The sequence below is a fragment of the Anomaloglossus baeobatrachus genome, unplaced genomic scaffold (assembly GCF_048569485.1).
Source record: "Anomaloglossus baeobatrachus isolate aAnoBae1 unplaced genomic scaffold, aAnoBae1.hap1 Scaffold_4379, whole genome shotgun sequence".
NCBI classification, from domain to species: domain Eukaryota; kingdom Metazoa; phylum Chordata; class Amphibia; order Anura; family Aromobatidae; genus Anomaloglossus; species Anomaloglossus baeobatrachus.
Genome location: NW_027443715.1, coordinates 21,070 through 36,424, shown reverse-complemented (window position 1 = coordinate 36,424; position 15,355 = coordinate 21,070). Strand labels below are relative to the sequence as shown.

Sequence of the window (15,355 nt, the reverse complement as noted above, 5' to 3'; positions counted from 1 at the left end):
TCTGTTGGCGCCCTCTCCTGGAGGAATAGTTTGCTTGCTCTTGGACATTCTAAAAGAGAGGTCATGATAGACATTGAGCTTCTGAGCTCAATTGGGGACAGTCATGGGTGATGAATGTTTGCAACCTACTGCGAAGCCTCATACCGCAATATAAGGAACGTCAAATACTAAGAAAGGGCGGCCTATGAAAGAATTACTACTTTCAATAAGTACACTTAAACGGCTAATTGGGAATAGAAAAACTGTAAAAAGCCCTCTGAGAAAGCCCCCCTCTAACCTTTGATAGTAAGCTTTTCTGTAGTCTGCCTGTTGATGTATTTTCCGTTTGAACTGTGCACAACATGAAGAGACGGAACACTGGCGGCTTGTCACAATGCCCCCCGATGACATCACAATAGCGCTGCTGCCTAGAAAACAAGCTGCGCAGAAGAAGTTGTTCTTTGGGTGGGAGGGTGGGCTAGTGGAAGGAGGGGGCAATCTCTTTTTTTCCCGGGTGGTAGGGGGATGACAGGAGAAGGGAAGCGGGTGGTGAGAAAGGTACAGAGGGCAGGGTTTGGGGGCTGGGAAGGAAAGGGAAAAGATTAGGGTTTGGGGATGATGAAAGGGCTTTCTACGGGTAAGGATGGCAAAGGGTGGCAGTGACGGAAAGTCAGGCAACCTGTCCTGTCCGTCTTTTTGTATCGTGAATTGGAAAGACTGCAAGGGGGAGGGGAGTTGCTTGCGCCCTAAAGGAGGAGTTATTCAGATTCATTGCAGTGGGCGGCGGCTGCAAAACGCACCATTCTTCTTGTTTTGGCTCTGCAAAGCAGCCTTTTCAAGGGTTGGCTTGGGTGACAAAATGTCTTGTGTAGGCGTGGGTTTGTCTCCCTCTCGCTCTCTCTCCCTAAGATGTGTCCGGCATAGGCCAGGGTGCCACTCGAGGCCCAAACCAATTCTGGTTATCGCTTCTCGGCCTTTTGGCTAAGATCAAGTGTAGTATCTGTTCTTATCAGTTTAATATCTGATACGTCCCCTATCTGGGGACCATATATTAAATGGATTTTTAGAACAGGGAGATGGAAAAAGAGCTTGCTCTGTCCACTCCACGCATTGACCTGGTATTGCAGTACCTCCAGGAACGGTGCACCCCTTCTTAACCCAGTTTCCAAAAGCAGAACTCAATTCACCTGATTCATATTAGCCCGATTTAATGAATTGGAAGAAAGCATACGTCTTCATATGCACCTCAATTTGGCCCATTCACTTTTCACACTTCCTCCTTTTGTTTTTTATCTTTCACACTTTTGACTTTCTTTATTCATCCAAATAGCAAACTCATCACCACTCAACCTGACCAACTCGGCTATGTCCCCGTGCTGCAGTTCTCTGTCTTATCTAGATCATTTGCAATTGAATGGAATAGATCCCTTTTGGACAAAGTGGATTCACCTGCTGCTGCAGTGACCACAGGTGTGATAACATCTAGAATTGGCATCTGGTGCGATCTCTCCGCTTCCACTCCAAAGAAAGTTACCTGTTTATTCCTATCATGCATTGGTTTTTGGGGTTTTCTTTGAGTAATGATGATCTCTTTAGTAGTCTGTTGGCGCCCTCTCCTGGAGGAATAGTTTGCTTGCTCTTGGACATTCTAAAAGAGAGGTCATGATAGACATTGAGCTTCTGAGCTCAATTGGGGACAGTCATGGGTGATGAATGTTTGCAACCTACTGCGAAGCCTCATACCGCAATATAAGGAACGTCAAATACTAAGAAAGGGCGGCCTATGAAAGAATTACTACTTTCAATAAGTACACTTAAACGGCTAATTGGGAATAGAAAAACTGTAAAAAGCCCTCTGAGAAAGCCCCCCTCTAACCTTTGATAGTAAGCTTTTCTGTAGTCTGCCTGTTGATGTATTTTCCGTTTGAACTGTGCACAACATGAAGAGACGGAACACTGGCGGCTTGTCACAATGCCCCCCGATGACATCACAATAGCGCTGCTGCCTAGAAAACAAGCTGCGCAGAAGAAGTTGTTCTTTGGGTGGGAGGGTGGGCTAGTGGAAGGAGGGGGCAATCTCTTTTTTTCCCGGGTGGTAGGGGGATGACAGGAGAAGGGAAGCGGGTGGTGAGAAAGGTACAGAGGGCAGGGTTTGGGGGCTGGGAAGGAAAGGGAAAAGATTAGGGTTTGGGGATGATGAAAGGGCTTTCTACGGGTAAGGATGGCAAAGGGTGGCAGTGACGGAAAGTCAGGCAACCTGTCCTGTCCGTCTTTTTGTATCGTGAATTGGAAAGACTGCAAGGGGGAGGGGAGTTGCTTGCGCCCTAAAGGAGGAGTTATTCAGATTCATTGCAGTGGGCGGCGGCTGCAAAACGCACCATTCTTCTTGTTTTGGCTCTGCAAAGCAGCCTTTTCAAGGGTTGGCTTGGGTGACAAAATGTCTTGTGTAGGCGTGGGTTTGTCTCCCTCTCGCTCTCTCTCCCTAAGATGTGTCCGGCATAGGCCAGGGTGCCACTCGAGGCCCAAACCAATTCTGGTTATCGCTTCTCGGCCTTTTGGCTAAGATCAAGTGTAGTATCTGTTCTTATCAGTTTAATATCTGATACGTCCCCTATCTGGGGACCATATATTAAATGGATTTTTAGAACAGGGAGATGGAAAAAGAGCTTGCTCTGTCCACTCCACGCATTGACCTGGTATTGCAGTACCTCCAGGAACGGTGCACCCCTTCTTAACCCAGTTTCCAAAAGCAGAACTCAATTCACCTGATTCATATTAGCCCGATTTAATGAATTGGAAGAAAGCATACGTCTTCATATGCACCTCAATTTGGCCCATTCACTTTTCACACTTCCTCCTTTTGTTTTTTATCTTTCACACTTTTGACTTTCTTTATTCATCCAAATAGCAAACTCATCACCACTCAACCTGACCAACTCGGCTATGTCCCCGTGCTGCAGTTCTCTGTCTTATCTAGATCATTTGCAATTGAATGGAATAGATCCCTTTTGGACAAAGTGGATTCACCTGCTGCTGCAGTGACCACAGGTGTGATAACATCTAGAATTGGCATCTGGTGCGATCTCTCCGCTTCCACTCCAAAGAAAGTTACCTGTTTATTCCTATCATGCATTGGTTTTTGGGGTTTTCTTTGAGTAATGATGATCTCTTTAGTAGTCTGTTGGCGCCCTCTCCTGGAGGAATAGTTTGCTTGCTCTTGGACATTCTAAAAGAGAGGTCATGATAGACATTGAGCTTCTGAGCTCAATTGGGGACAGTCATGGGTGATGAATGTTTGCAACCTACTGCGAAGCCTCATACCGCAATATAAGGAACGTCAAATACTAAGAAAGGGCGGCCTATGAAAGAATTACTACTTTCAATAAGTACACTTAAACGGCTAATTGGGAATAGAAAAACTGTAAAAAGCCCTCTGAGAAAGCCCCCCTCTAACCTTTGATAGTAAGCTTTTCTGTAGTCTGCCTGTTGATGTATTTTCCGTTTGAACTGTGCACAACATGAAGAGACGGAACACTGGCGGCTTGTCACAATGCCCCCCGATGACATCACAATAGCGCTGCTGCCTAGAAAACAAGCTGCGCAGAAGAAGTTGTTCTTTGGGTGGGAGGGTGGGCTAGTGGAAGGAGGGGGCAATCTCTTTTTTTCCCGGGTGGTAGGGGGATGACAGGAGAAGGGAAGCGGGTGGTGAGAAAGGTACAGAGGGCAGGGTTTGGGGGCTGGGAAGGAAAGGGAAAAGATTAGGGTTTGGGGATGATGAAAGGGCTTTCTACGGGTAAGGATGGCAAAGGGTGGCAGTGACGGAAAGTCAGGCAACCTGTCCTGTCCGTCTTTTTGTATCGTGAATTGGAAAGACTGCAAGGGGGAGGGGAGTTGCTTGCGCCCTAAAGGAGGAGTTATTCAGATTCATTGCAGTGGGCGGCGGCTGCAAAACGCACCATTCTTCTTGTTTTGGCTCTGCAAAGCAGCCTTTTCAAGGGTTGGCTTGGGTGACAAAATGTCTTGTGTAGGCGTGGGTTTGTCTCCCTCTCGCTCTCTCTCCCTAAGATGTGTCCGGCATAGGCCAGGGTGCCACTCGAGGCCCAAACCAATTCTGGTTATCGCTTCTCGGCCTTTTGGCTAAGATCAAGTGTAGTATCTGTTCTTATCAGTTTAATATCTGATACGTCCCCTATCTGGGGACCATATATTAAATGGATTTTTAGAACAGGGAGATGGAAAAAGAGCTTGCTCTGTCCACTCCACGCATTGACCTGGTATTGCAGTACCTCCAGGAACGGTGCACCCCTTCTTAACCCAGTTTCCAAAAGCAGAACTCAATTCACCTGATTCATATTAGCCCGATTTAATGAATTGGAAGAAAGCATACGTCTTCATATGCACCTCAATTTGGCCCATTCACTTTTCACACTTCCTCCTTTTGTTTTTTATCTTTCACACTTTTGACTTTCTTTATTCATCCAAATAGCAAACTCATCACCACTCAACCTGACCAACTCGGCTATGTCCCCGTGCTGCAGTTCTCTGTCTTATCTAGATCATTTGCAATTGAATGGAATAGATCCCTTTTGGACAAAGTGGATTCACCTGCTGCTGCAGTGACCACAGGTGTGATAACATCTAGAATTGGCATCTGGTGCGATCTCTCCGCTTCCACTCCAAAGAAAGTTACCTGTTTATTCCTATCATGCATTGGTTTTTGGGGTTTTCTTTGAGTAATGATGATCTCTTTAGTAGTCTGTTGGCGCCCTCTCCTGGAGGAATAGTTTGCTTGCTCTTGGACATTCTAAAAGAGAGGTCATGATAGACATTGAGCTTCTGAGCTCAATTGGGGACAGTCATGGGTGATGAATGTTTGCAACCTACTGCGAAGCCTCATACCGCAATATAAGGAACGTCAAATACTAAGAAAGGGCGGCCTATGAAAGAATTACTACTTTCAATAAGTACACTTAAACGGCTAATTGGGAATAGAAAAACTGTAAAAAGCCCTCTGAGAAAGCCCCCCTCTAACCTTTGATAGTAAGCTTTTCTGTAGTCTGCCTGTTGATGTATTTTCCGTTTGAACTGTGCACAACATGAAGAGACGGAACACTGGCGGCTTGTCACAATGCCCCCCGATGACATCACAATAGCGCTGCTGCCTAGAAAACAAGCTGCGCAGAAGAAGTTGTTCTTTGGGTGGGAGGGTGGGCTAGTGGAAGGAGGGGGCAATCTCTTTTTTTCCCGGGTGGTAGGGGGATGACAGGAGAAGGGAAGCGGGTGGTGAGAAAGGTACAGAGGGCAGGGTTTGGGGGCTGGGAAGGAAAGGGAAAAGATTAGGGTTTGGGGATGATGAAAGGGCTTTCTACGGGTAAGGATGGCAAAGGGTGGCAGTGACGGAAAGTCAGGCAACCTGTCCTGTCCGTCTTTTTGTATCGTGAATTGGAAAGACTGCAAGGGGGAGGGGAGTTGCTTGCGCCCTAAAGGAGGAGTTATTCAGATTCATTGCAGTGGGCGGCGGCTGCAAAACGCACCATTCTTCTTGTTTTGGCTCTGCAAAGCAGCCTTTTCAAGGGTTGGCTTGGGTGACAAAATGTCTTGTGTAGGCGTGGGTTTGTCTCCCTCTCGCTCTCTCTCCCTAAGATGTGTCCGGCATAGGCCAGGGTGCCACTCGAGGCCCAAACCAATTCTGGTTATCGCTTCTCGGCCTTTTGGCTAAGATCAAGTGTAGTATCTGTTCTTATCAGTTTAATATCTGATACGTCCCCTATCTGGGGACCATATATTAAATGGATTTTTAGAACAGGGAGATGGAAAAAGAGCTTGCTCTGTCCACTCCACGCATTGACCTGGTATTGCAGTACCTCCAGGAACGGTGCACCCCTTCTTAACCCAGTTTCCAAAAGCAGAACTCAATTCACCTGATTCATATTAGCCCGATTTAATGAATTGGAAGAAAGCATACGTCTTCATATGCACCTCAATTTGGCCCATTCACTTTTCACACTTCCTCCTTTTGTTTTTTATCTTTCACACTTTTGACTTTCTTTATTCATCCAAATAGCAAACTCATCACCACTCAACCTGACCAACTCGGCTATGTCCCCGTGCTGCAGTTCTCTGTCTTATCTAGATCATTTGCAATTGAATGGAATAGATCCCTTTTGGACAAAGTGGATTCACCTGCTGCTGCAGTGACCACAGGTGTGATAACATCTAGAATTGGCATCTGGTGCGATCTCTCCGCTTCCACTCCAAAGAAAGTTACCTGTTTATTCCTATCATGCATTGGTTTTTGGGGTTTTCTTTGAGTAATGATGATCTCTTTAGTAGTCTGTTGGCGCCCTCTCCTGGAGGAATAGTTTGCTTGCTCTTGGACATTCTAAAAGAGAGGTCATGATAGACATTGAGCTTCTGAGCTCAATTGGGGACAGTCATGGGTGATGAATGTTTGCAACCTACTGCGAAGCCTCATACCGCAATATAAGGAACGTCAAATACTAAGAAAGGGCGGCCTATGAAAGAATTACTACTTTCAATAAGTACACTTAAACGGCTAATTGGGAATAGAAAAACTGTAAAAAGCCCTCTGAGAAAGCCCCCCTCTAACCTTTGATAGTAAGCTTTTCTGTAGTCTGCCTGTTGATGTATTTTCCGTTTGAACTGTGCACAACATGAAGAGACGGAACACTGGCGGCTTGTCACAATGCCCCCCGATGACATCACAATAGCGCTGCTGCCTAGAAAACAAGCTGCGCAGAAGAAGTTGTTCTTTGGGTGGGAGGGTGGGCTAGTGGAAGGAGGGGGCAATCTCTTTTTTTCCCGGGTGGTAGGGGGATGACAGGAGAAGGGAAGCGGGTGGTGAGAAAGGTACAGAGGGCAGGGTTTGGGGGCTGGGAAGGAAAGGGAAAAGATTAGGGTTTGGGGATGATGAAAGGGCTTTCTACGGGTAAGGATGGCAAAGGGTGGCAGTGACGGAAAGTCAGGCAACCTGTCCTGTCCGTCTTTTTGTATCGTGAATTGGAAAGACTGCAAGGGGGAGGGGAGTTGCTTGCGCCCTAAAGGAGGAGTTATTCAGATTCATTGCAGTGGGCGGCGGCTGCAAAACGCACCATTCTTCTTGTTTTGGCTCTGCAAAGCAGCCTTTTCAAGGGTTGGCTTGGGTGACAAAATGTCTTGTGTAGGCGTGGGTTTGTCTCCCTCTCGCTCTCTCTCCCTAAGATGTGTCCGGCATAGGCCAGGGTGCCACTCGAGGCCCAAACCAATTCTGGTTATCGCTTCTCGGCCTTTTGGCTAAGATCAAGTGTAGTATCTGTTCTTATCAGTTTAATATCTGATACGTCCCCTATCTGGGGACCATATATTAAATGGATTTTTAGAACAGGGAGATGGAAAAAGAGCTTGCTCTGTCCACTCCACGCATTGACCTGGTATTGCAGTACCTCCAGGAACGGTGCACCCCTTCTTAACCCAGTTTCCAAAAGCAGAACTCAATTCACCTGATTCATATTAGCCCGATTTAATGAATTGGAAGAAAGCATACGTCTTCATATGCACCTCAATTTGGCCCATTCACTTTTCACACTTCCTCCTTTTGTTTTTTATCTTTCACACTTTTGACTTTCTTTATTCATCCAAATAGCAAACTCATCACCACTCAACCTGACCAACTCGGCTATGTCCCCGTGCTGCAGTTCTCTGTCTTATCTAGATCATTTGCAATTGAATGGAATAGATCCCTTTTGGACAAAGTGGATTCACCTGCTGCTGCAGTGACCACAGGTGTGATAACATCTAGAATTGGCATCTGGTGCGATCTCTCCGCTTCCACTCCAAAGAAAGTTACCTGTTTATTCCTATCATGCATTGGTTTTTGGGGTTTTCTTTGAGTAATGATGATCTCTTTAGTAGTCTGTTGGCGCCCTCTCCTGGAGGAATAGTTTGCTTGCTCTTGGACATTCTAAAAGAGAGGTCATGATAGACATTGAGCTTCTGAGCTCAATTGGGGACAGTCATGGGTGATGAATGTTTGCAACCTACTGCGAAGCCTCATACCGCAATATAAGGAACGTCAAATACTAAGAAAGGGCGGCCTATGAAAGAATTACTACTTTCAATAAGTACACTTAAACGGCTAATTGGGAATAGAAAAACTGTAAAAAGCCCTCTGAGAAAGCCCCCCTCTAACCTTTGATAGTAAGCTTTTCTGTAGTCTGCCTGTTGATGTATTTTCCGTTTGAACTGTGCACAACATGAAGAGACGGAACACTGGCGGCTTGTCACAATGCCCCCCGATGACATCACAATAGCGCTGCTGCCTAGAAAACAAGCTGCGCAGAAGAAGTTGTTCTTTGGGTGGGAGGGTGGGCTAGTGGAAGGAGGGGGCAATCTCTTTTTTTCCCGGGTGGTAGGGGGATGACAGGAGAAGGGAAGCGGGTGGTGAGAAAGGTACAGAGGGCAGGGTTTGGGGGCTGGGAAGGAAAGGGAAAAGATTAGGGTTTGGGGATGATGAAAGGGCTTTCTACGGGTAAGGATGGCAAAGGGTGGCAGTGACGGAAAGTCAGGCAACCTGTCCTGTCCGTCTTTTTGTATCGTGAATTGGAAAGACTGCAAGGGGGAGGGGAGTTGCTTGCGCCCTAAAGGAGGAGTTATTCAGATTCATTGCAGTGGGCGGCGGCTGCAAAACGCACCATTCTTCTTGTTTTGGCTCTGCAAAGCAGCCTTTTCAAGGGTTGGCTTGGGTGACAAAATGTCTTGTGTAGGCGTGGGTTTGTCTCCCTCTCGCTCTCTCTCCCTAAGATGTGTCCGGCATAGGCCAGGGTGCCACTCGAGGCCCAAACCAATTCTGGTTATCGCTTCTCGGCCTTTTGGCTAAGATCAAGTGTAGTATCTGTTCTTATCAGTTTAATATCTGATACGTCCCCTATCTGGGGACCATATATTAAATGGATTTTTAGAACAGGGAGATGGAAAAAGAGCTTGCTCTGTCCACTCCACGCATTGACCTGGTATTGCAGTACCTCCAGGAACGGTGCACCCCTTCTTAACCCAGTTTCCAAAAGCAGAACTCAATTCACCTGATTCATATTAGCCCGATTTAATGAATTGGAAGAAAGCATACGTCTTCATATGCACCTCAATTTGGCCCATTCACTTTTCACACTTCCTCCTTTTGTTTTTTATCTTTCACACTTTTGACTTTCTTTATTCATCCAAATAGCAAACTCATCACCACTCAACCTGACCAACTCGGCTATGTCCCCGTGCTGCAGTTCTCTGTCTTATCTAGATCATTTGCAATTGAATGGAATAGATCCCTTTTGGACAAAGTGGATTCACCTGCTGCTGCAGTGACCACAGGTGTGATAACATCTAGAATTGGCATCTGGTGCGATCTCTCCGCTTCCACTCCAAAGAAAGTTACCTGTTTATTCCTATCATGCATTGGTTTTTGGGGTTTTCTTTGAGTAATGATGATCTCTTTAGTAGTCTGTTAGCGCCCTCTCCTGGAGGAATAGTTTGCTTGCTCTTGGACATTCTAAAAGAGAGGTCATGATAGACATTGAGCTTCTGAGCTCAATTGGGGACAGTCATGGGTGATGAATGTTTGCAACCTACTGCGAAGCCTCATACCGCAATATAAGGAACGTCAAATACTAAGAAAGGGCGGCCTATGAAAGAATTACTACTTTCAATAAGTACACTTAAACGGCTAATTGGGAATAGAAAAACTGTAAAAAGCCCTCTGAGAAAGCCCCCCTCTAACCTTTGATAGTAAGCTTTTCTGTAGTCTGCCTGTTGATGTATTTTCCGTTTGAACTGTGCACAACATGAAGAGACGGAACACTGGCGGCTTGTCACAATGCCCCCCGATGACATCACAATAGCGCTGCTGCCTAGAAAACAAGCTGCGCAGAAGAAGTTGTTCTTTGGGTGGGAGGGTGGGCTAGTGGAAGGAGGGGGCAATCTCTTTTTTTCCCGGGTGGTAGGGGGATGACAGGAGAAGGGAAGCGGGTGGTGAGAAAGGTACAGAGGGCAGGGTTTGGGGGCTGGGAAGGAAAGGGAAAAGATTAGGGTTTGGGGATGATGAAAGGGCTTTCTACGGGTAAGGATGGCAAAGGGTGGCAGTGACGGAAAGTCAGGCAACCTGTCCTGTCCGTCTTTTTGTATCGTGAATTGGAAAGACTGCAAGGGGGAGGGGAGTTGCTTGCGCCCTAAAGGAGGAGTTATTCAGATTCATTGCAGTGGGCGGCGGCTGCAAAACGCACCATTCTTCTTGTTTTGGCTCTGCAAAGCAGCCTTTTCAAGGGTTGGCTTGGGTGACAAAATGTCTTGTGTAGGCGTGGGTTTGTCTCCCTCTCGCTCTCTCTCCCTAAGATGTGTCCGGCATAGGCCAGGGTGCCACTCGAGGCCCAAACCAATTCTGGTTATCGCTTCTCGGCCTTTTGGCTAAGATCAAGTGTAGTATCTGTTCTTATCAGTTTAATATCTGATACGTCCCCTATCTGGGGACCATATATTAAATGGATTTTTAGAACAGGGAGATGGAAAAAGAGCTTGCTCTGTCCACTCCACGCATTGACCTGGTATTGCAGTACCTCCAGGAACGGTGCACCCCTTCTTAACCCAGTTTCCAAAAGCAGAACTCAATTCACCTGATTCATATTAGCCCGATTTAATGAATTGGAAGAAAGCATACGTCTTCATATGCACCTCAATTTGGCCCATTCACTTTTCACACTTCCTCCTTTTGTTTTTTATCTTTCACACTTTTGACTTTCTTTATTCATCCAAATAGCAAACTCATCACCACTCAACCTGACCAACTCGGCTATGTCCCCGTGCTGCAGTTCTCTGTCTTATCTAGATCATTTGCAATTGAATGGAATAGATCCCTTTTGGACAAAGTGGATTCACCTGCTGCTGCAGTGACCACAGGTGTGATAACATCTAGAATTGGCATCTGGTGCGATCTCTCCGCTTCCACTCCAAAGAAAGTTACCTGTTTATTCCTATCATGCATTGGTTTTTGGGGTTTTCTTTGAGTAATGATGATCTCTTTAGTAGTCTGTTGGCGCCCTCTCCTGGAGGAATAGTTTGCTTGCTCTTGGACATTCTAAAAGAGAGGTCATGATAGACATTGAGCTTCTGAGCTCAATTGGGGACAGTCATGGGTGATGAATGTTTGCAACCTACTGCGAAGCCTCATACCGCAATATAAGGAACGTCAAATACTAAGAAAGGGCGGCCTATGAAAGAATTACTACTTTCAATAAGTACACTTAAACGGCTAATTGGGAATAGAAAAACTGTAAAAAGCCCTCTGAGAAAGCCCCCCTCTAACCTTTGATAGTAAGCTTTTCTGTAGTCTGCCTGTTGATGTATTTTCCGTTTGAACTGTGCACAACATGAAGAGACGGAACACTGGCGGCTTGTCACAATGCCCCCCGATGACATCACAATAGCGCTGCTGCCTAGAAAACAAGCTGCGCAGAAGAAGTTGTTCTTTGGGTGGGAGGGTGGGCTAGTGGAAGGAGGGGGCAATCTCTTTTTTTCCCGGGTGGTAGGGGGATGACAGGAGAAGGGAAGCGGGTGGTGAGAAAGGTACAGAGGGCAGGGTTTGGGGGCTGGGAAGGAAAGGGAAAAGATTAGGGTTTGGGGATGATGAAAGGGCTTTCTACGGGTAAGGATGGCAAAGGGTGGCAGTGACGGAAAGTCAGGCAACCTGTCCTGTCCGTCTTTTTGTATCGTGAATTGGAAAGACTGCAAGGGGGAGGGGAGTTGCTTGCGCCCTAAAGGAGGAGTTATTCAGATTCATTGCAGTGGGCGGCGGCTGCAAAACGCACCATTCTTCTTGTTTTGGCTCTGCAAAGCAGCCTTTTCAAGGGTTGGCTTGGGTGACAAAATGTCTTGTGTAGGCGTGGGTTTGTCTCCCTCTCGCTCTCTCTCCCTAAGATGTGTCCGGCATAGGCCAGGGTGCCACTCGAGGCCCAAACCAATTCTGGTTATCGCTTCTCGGCCTTTTGGCTAAGATCAAGTGTAGTATCTGTTCTTATCAGTTTAATATCTGATACGTCCCCTATCTGGGGACCATATATTAAATGGATTTTTAGAACAGGGAGATGGAAAAAGAGCTTGCTCTGTCCACTCCACGCATTGACCTGGTATTGCAGTACCTCCAGGAACGGTGCACCCCTTCTTAACCCAGTTTCCAAAAGCAGAACTCAATTCACCTGATTCATATTAGCCCGATTTAATGAATTGGAAGAAAGCATACGTCTTCATATGCACCTCAATTTGGCCCATTCACTTTTCACACTTCCTCCTTTTGTTTTTTATCTTTCACACTTTTGACTTTCTTTATTCATCCAAATAGCAAACTCATCACCACTCAACCTGACCAACTCGGCTATGTCCCCGTGCTGCAGTTCTCTGTCTTATCTAGATCATTTGCAATTGAATGGAATAGATCCCTTTTGGACAAAGTGGATTCACCTGCTGCTGCAGTGACCACAGGTGTGATAACATCTAGAATTGGCATCTGGTGCGATCTCTCCGCTTCCACTCCAAAGAAAGTTACCTGTTTATTCCTATCATGCATTGGTTTTTGGGGTTTTCTTTGAGTAATGATGATCTCTTTAGTAGTCTGTTGGCGCCCTCTCCTGGAGGAATAGTTTGCTTGCTCTTGGACATTCTAAAAGAGAGGTCATGATAGACATTGAGCTTCTGAGCTCAATTGGGGACAGTCATGGGTGATGAATGTTTGCAACCTACTGCGAAGCCTCATACCGCAATATAAGGAACGTCAAATACTAAGAAAGGGCGGCCTATGAAAGAATTACTACTTTCAATAAGTACACTTAAACGGCTAATTGGGAATAGAAAAACTGTAAAAAGCCCTCTGAGAAAGCCCCCCTCTAACCTTTGATAGTAAGCTTTTCTGTAGTCTGCCTGTTGATGTATTTTCCGTTTGAACTGTGCACAACATGAAGAGACGGAACACTGGCGGCTTGTCACAATGCCCCCCGATGACATCACAATAGCGCTGCTGCCTAGAAAACAAGCTGCGCAGAAGAAGTTGTTCTTTGGGTGGGAGGGTGGGCTAGTGGAAGGAGGGGGCAATCTCTTTTTTTCCCGGGTGGTAGGGGGATGACAGGAGAAGGGAAGCGGGTGGTGAGAAAGGTACAGAGGGCAGGGTTTGGGGGCTGGGAAGGAAAGGGAAAAGATTAGGGTTTGGGGATGATGAAAGGGCTTTCTACGGGTAAGGATGGCAAAGGGTGGCAGTGACGGAAAGTCAGGCAACCTGTCCTGTCCGTCTTTTTGTATCGTGAATTGGAAAGACTGCAAGGGGGAGGGGAGTTGCTTGCGCCCTAAAGGAGGAGTTATTCAGATTCATTGCAGTGGGCGGCGGCTGCAAAACGCACCATTCTTCTTGTTTTGGCTCTGCAAAGCAGCCTTTTCAAGGGTTGGCTTGGGTGACAAAATGTCTTGTGTAGGCGTGGGTTTGTCTCCCTCTCGCTCTCTCTCCCTAAGATGTGTCCGGCATAGGCCAGGGTGCCACTCGAGGCCCAAACCAATTCTGGTTATCGCTTCTCGGCCTTTTGGCTAAGATCAAGTGTAGTATCTGTTCTTATCAGTTTAATATCTGATACGTCCCCTATCTGGGGACCATATATTAAATGGATTTTTAGAACAGGGAGATGGAAAAAGAGCTTGCTCTGTCCACTCCACGCATTGACCTGGTATTGCAGTACCTCCAGGAACGGTGCACCCCTTCTTAACCCAGTTTCCAAAAGCAGAACTCAATTCACCTGATTCATATTAGCCCGATTTAATGAATTGGAAGAAAGCATACGTCTTCATATGCACCTCAATTTGGCCCATTCACTTTTCACACTTCCTCCTTTTGTTTTTTATCTTTCACACTTTTGACTTTCTTTATTCATCCAAATAGCAAACTCATCACCACTCAACCTGACCAACTCGGCTATGTCCCCGTGCTGCAGTTCTCTGTCTTATCTAGATCATTTGCAATTGAATGGAATAGATCCCTTTTGGACAAAGTGGATTCACCTGCTGCTGCAGTGACCACAGGTGTGATAACATCTAGAATTGGCATCTGGTGCGATCTCTCCGCTTCCACTCCAAAGAAAGTTACCTGTTTATTCCTATCATGCATTGGTTTTTGGGGTTTTCTTTGAGTAATGATGATCTCTTTAGTAGTCTGTTGGCGCCCTCTCCTGGAGGAATAGTTTGCTTGCTCTTGGACATTCTAAAAGAGAGGTCATGATAGACATTGAGCTTCTGAGCTCAATTGGGGACAGTCATGGGTGATGAATGTTTGCAACCTACTGCGAAGCCTCATACCGCAATATAAGGAACGTCAAATACTAAGAAAGGGCGGCCTATGAAAGAATTACTACTTTCAATAAGTACACTTAAACGGCTAATTGGGAATAGAAAAACTGTAAAAAGCCCTCTGAGAAAGCCCCCCTCTAACCTTTGATAGTAAGCTTTTCTGTAGTCTGCCTGTTGATGTATTTTCCGTTTGAACTGTGCACAACATGAAGAGACGGAACACTGGCGGCTTGTCACAATGCCCCCCGATGACATCACAATAGCGCTGCTGCCTAGAAAACAAGCTGCGCAGAAGAAGTTGTTCTTTGGGTGGGAGGGTGGGCTAGTGGAAGGAGGGGGCAATCTCTTTTTTTCCCGGGTGGTAGGGGGATGACAGGAGAAGGGAAGCGGGTGGTGAGAAAGGTACAGAGGGCAGGGTTTGGGGGCTGGGAAGGAAAGGGAAAAGATTAGGGTTTGGGGATGATGAAAGGGCTTTCTACGGGTAAGGATGGCAAAGGGTGGCAGTGACGGAAAGTCAGGCAACCTGTCCTGTCCGTCTTTTTGTATCGTGAATTGGAAAGACTGCAAGGGGGAGGGGAGTTGCTTGCGCCCTAAAGGAGGAGTTATTCAGATTCATTGCAGTGGGCGGCGGCTGCAAAACGCACCATTCTTCTTGTTTTGGCTCTGCAAAGCAGCCTTTTCAAGGGTTGGCTTGGGTGACAAAATGTCTTGTGTAGGCGTGGGTTTGTCTCCCTCTCGCTCTCTCTCCCTAAGATGTGTCCGGCATAGGCCAGGGTGCCACTCGAGGCCCAAACCAATTCTGGTTATCGCTTCTCGGCCTTTTGGCTAAGATCAAGTGTAGTATCTGTTCTTATCAGTTTAATATCTGATACGTCCCCTATCTGGGGACCATATATTAAATGGATTTTTAGAACAGGGAGATGGAAAAAGAGCTTGCTCTGTCCACTCCACGCATTGACCTGGTATTGCAGTACCTCCAGGAACGGTGCACCCCTTCTTAACCCAGTTTCCAAAAGCA

The 15,355-nt window shown here is 46.5% G+C and overlaps 10 non-coding genes across 10 annotated transcripts; all 10 read left to right on the top strand.

Moving 5' to 3' along the window:
- The first annotated feature begins 940 nt into the window (after positions 1-940).
- Positions 941-1,131, top strand: LOC142279653 (U2 spliceosomal RNA). Its single transcript, XR_012742239.1, has one exon. It is a non-coding gene; the product is annotated as a U2 spliceosomal RNA (small nuclear RNA).
- Positions 1,132-2,518: 1,387 nt separating this feature from the next.
- LOC142279652 (U2 spliceosomal RNA) lies at positions 2,519-2,709 on the top strand. Its single transcript, XR_012742238.1, has one exon. It is a non-coding gene; the product is annotated as a U2 spliceosomal RNA (small nuclear RNA).
- A 1,387-nt stretch (positions 2,710-4,096) lies between these two features.
- LOC142279651 (U2 spliceosomal RNA) lies at positions 4,097-4,287 on the top strand. Its single transcript, XR_012742237.1, has one exon. It is a non-coding gene; the product is annotated as a U2 spliceosomal RNA (small nuclear RNA).
- A 1,387-nt stretch (positions 4,288-5,674) lies between these two features.
- Positions 5,675-5,865, top strand: LOC142279650 (U2 spliceosomal RNA). The gene has a single exon (XR_012742236.1). It is a non-coding gene; the product is annotated as a U2 spliceosomal RNA (small nuclear RNA).
- A 1,387-nt stretch (positions 5,866-7,252) lies between these two features.
- On the top strand, positions 7,253-7,443 carry LOC142279649 (U2 spliceosomal RNA). Its single transcript, XR_012742235.1, has one exon. It is a non-coding gene; the product is annotated as a U2 spliceosomal RNA (small nuclear RNA).
- Positions 7,444-8,830: 1,387 nt separating this feature from the next.
- LOC142279647 (U2 spliceosomal RNA) lies at positions 8,831-9,021 on the top strand. Its single transcript, XR_012742233.1, has one exon. It is a non-coding gene; the product is annotated as a U2 spliceosomal RNA (small nuclear RNA).
- Positions 9,022-10,408: 1,387 nt separating this feature from the next.
- Positions 10,409-10,599, top strand: LOC142279646 (U2 spliceosomal RNA). The gene has a single exon (XR_012742232.1). It is a non-coding gene; the product is annotated as a U2 spliceosomal RNA (small nuclear RNA).
- A 1,387-nt stretch (positions 10,600-11,986) lies between these two features.
- On the top strand, positions 11,987-12,177 carry LOC142279645 (U2 spliceosomal RNA). Its single transcript, XR_012742231.1, has one exon. It is a non-coding gene; the product is annotated as a U2 spliceosomal RNA (small nuclear RNA).
- A 1,387-nt stretch (positions 12,178-13,564) lies between these two features.
- LOC142279644 (U2 spliceosomal RNA) lies at positions 13,565-13,755 on the top strand. Its single transcript, XR_012742230.1, has one exon. It is a non-coding gene; the product is annotated as a U2 spliceosomal RNA (small nuclear RNA).
- A 1,387-nt stretch (positions 13,756-15,142) lies between these two features.
- LOC142279642 (U2 spliceosomal RNA) lies at positions 15,143-15,333 on the top strand. Its single transcript, XR_012742229.1, has one exon. It is a non-coding gene; the product is annotated as a U2 spliceosomal RNA (small nuclear RNA).
- Positions 15,334-15,355: the final 22 nt, after the last annotated feature.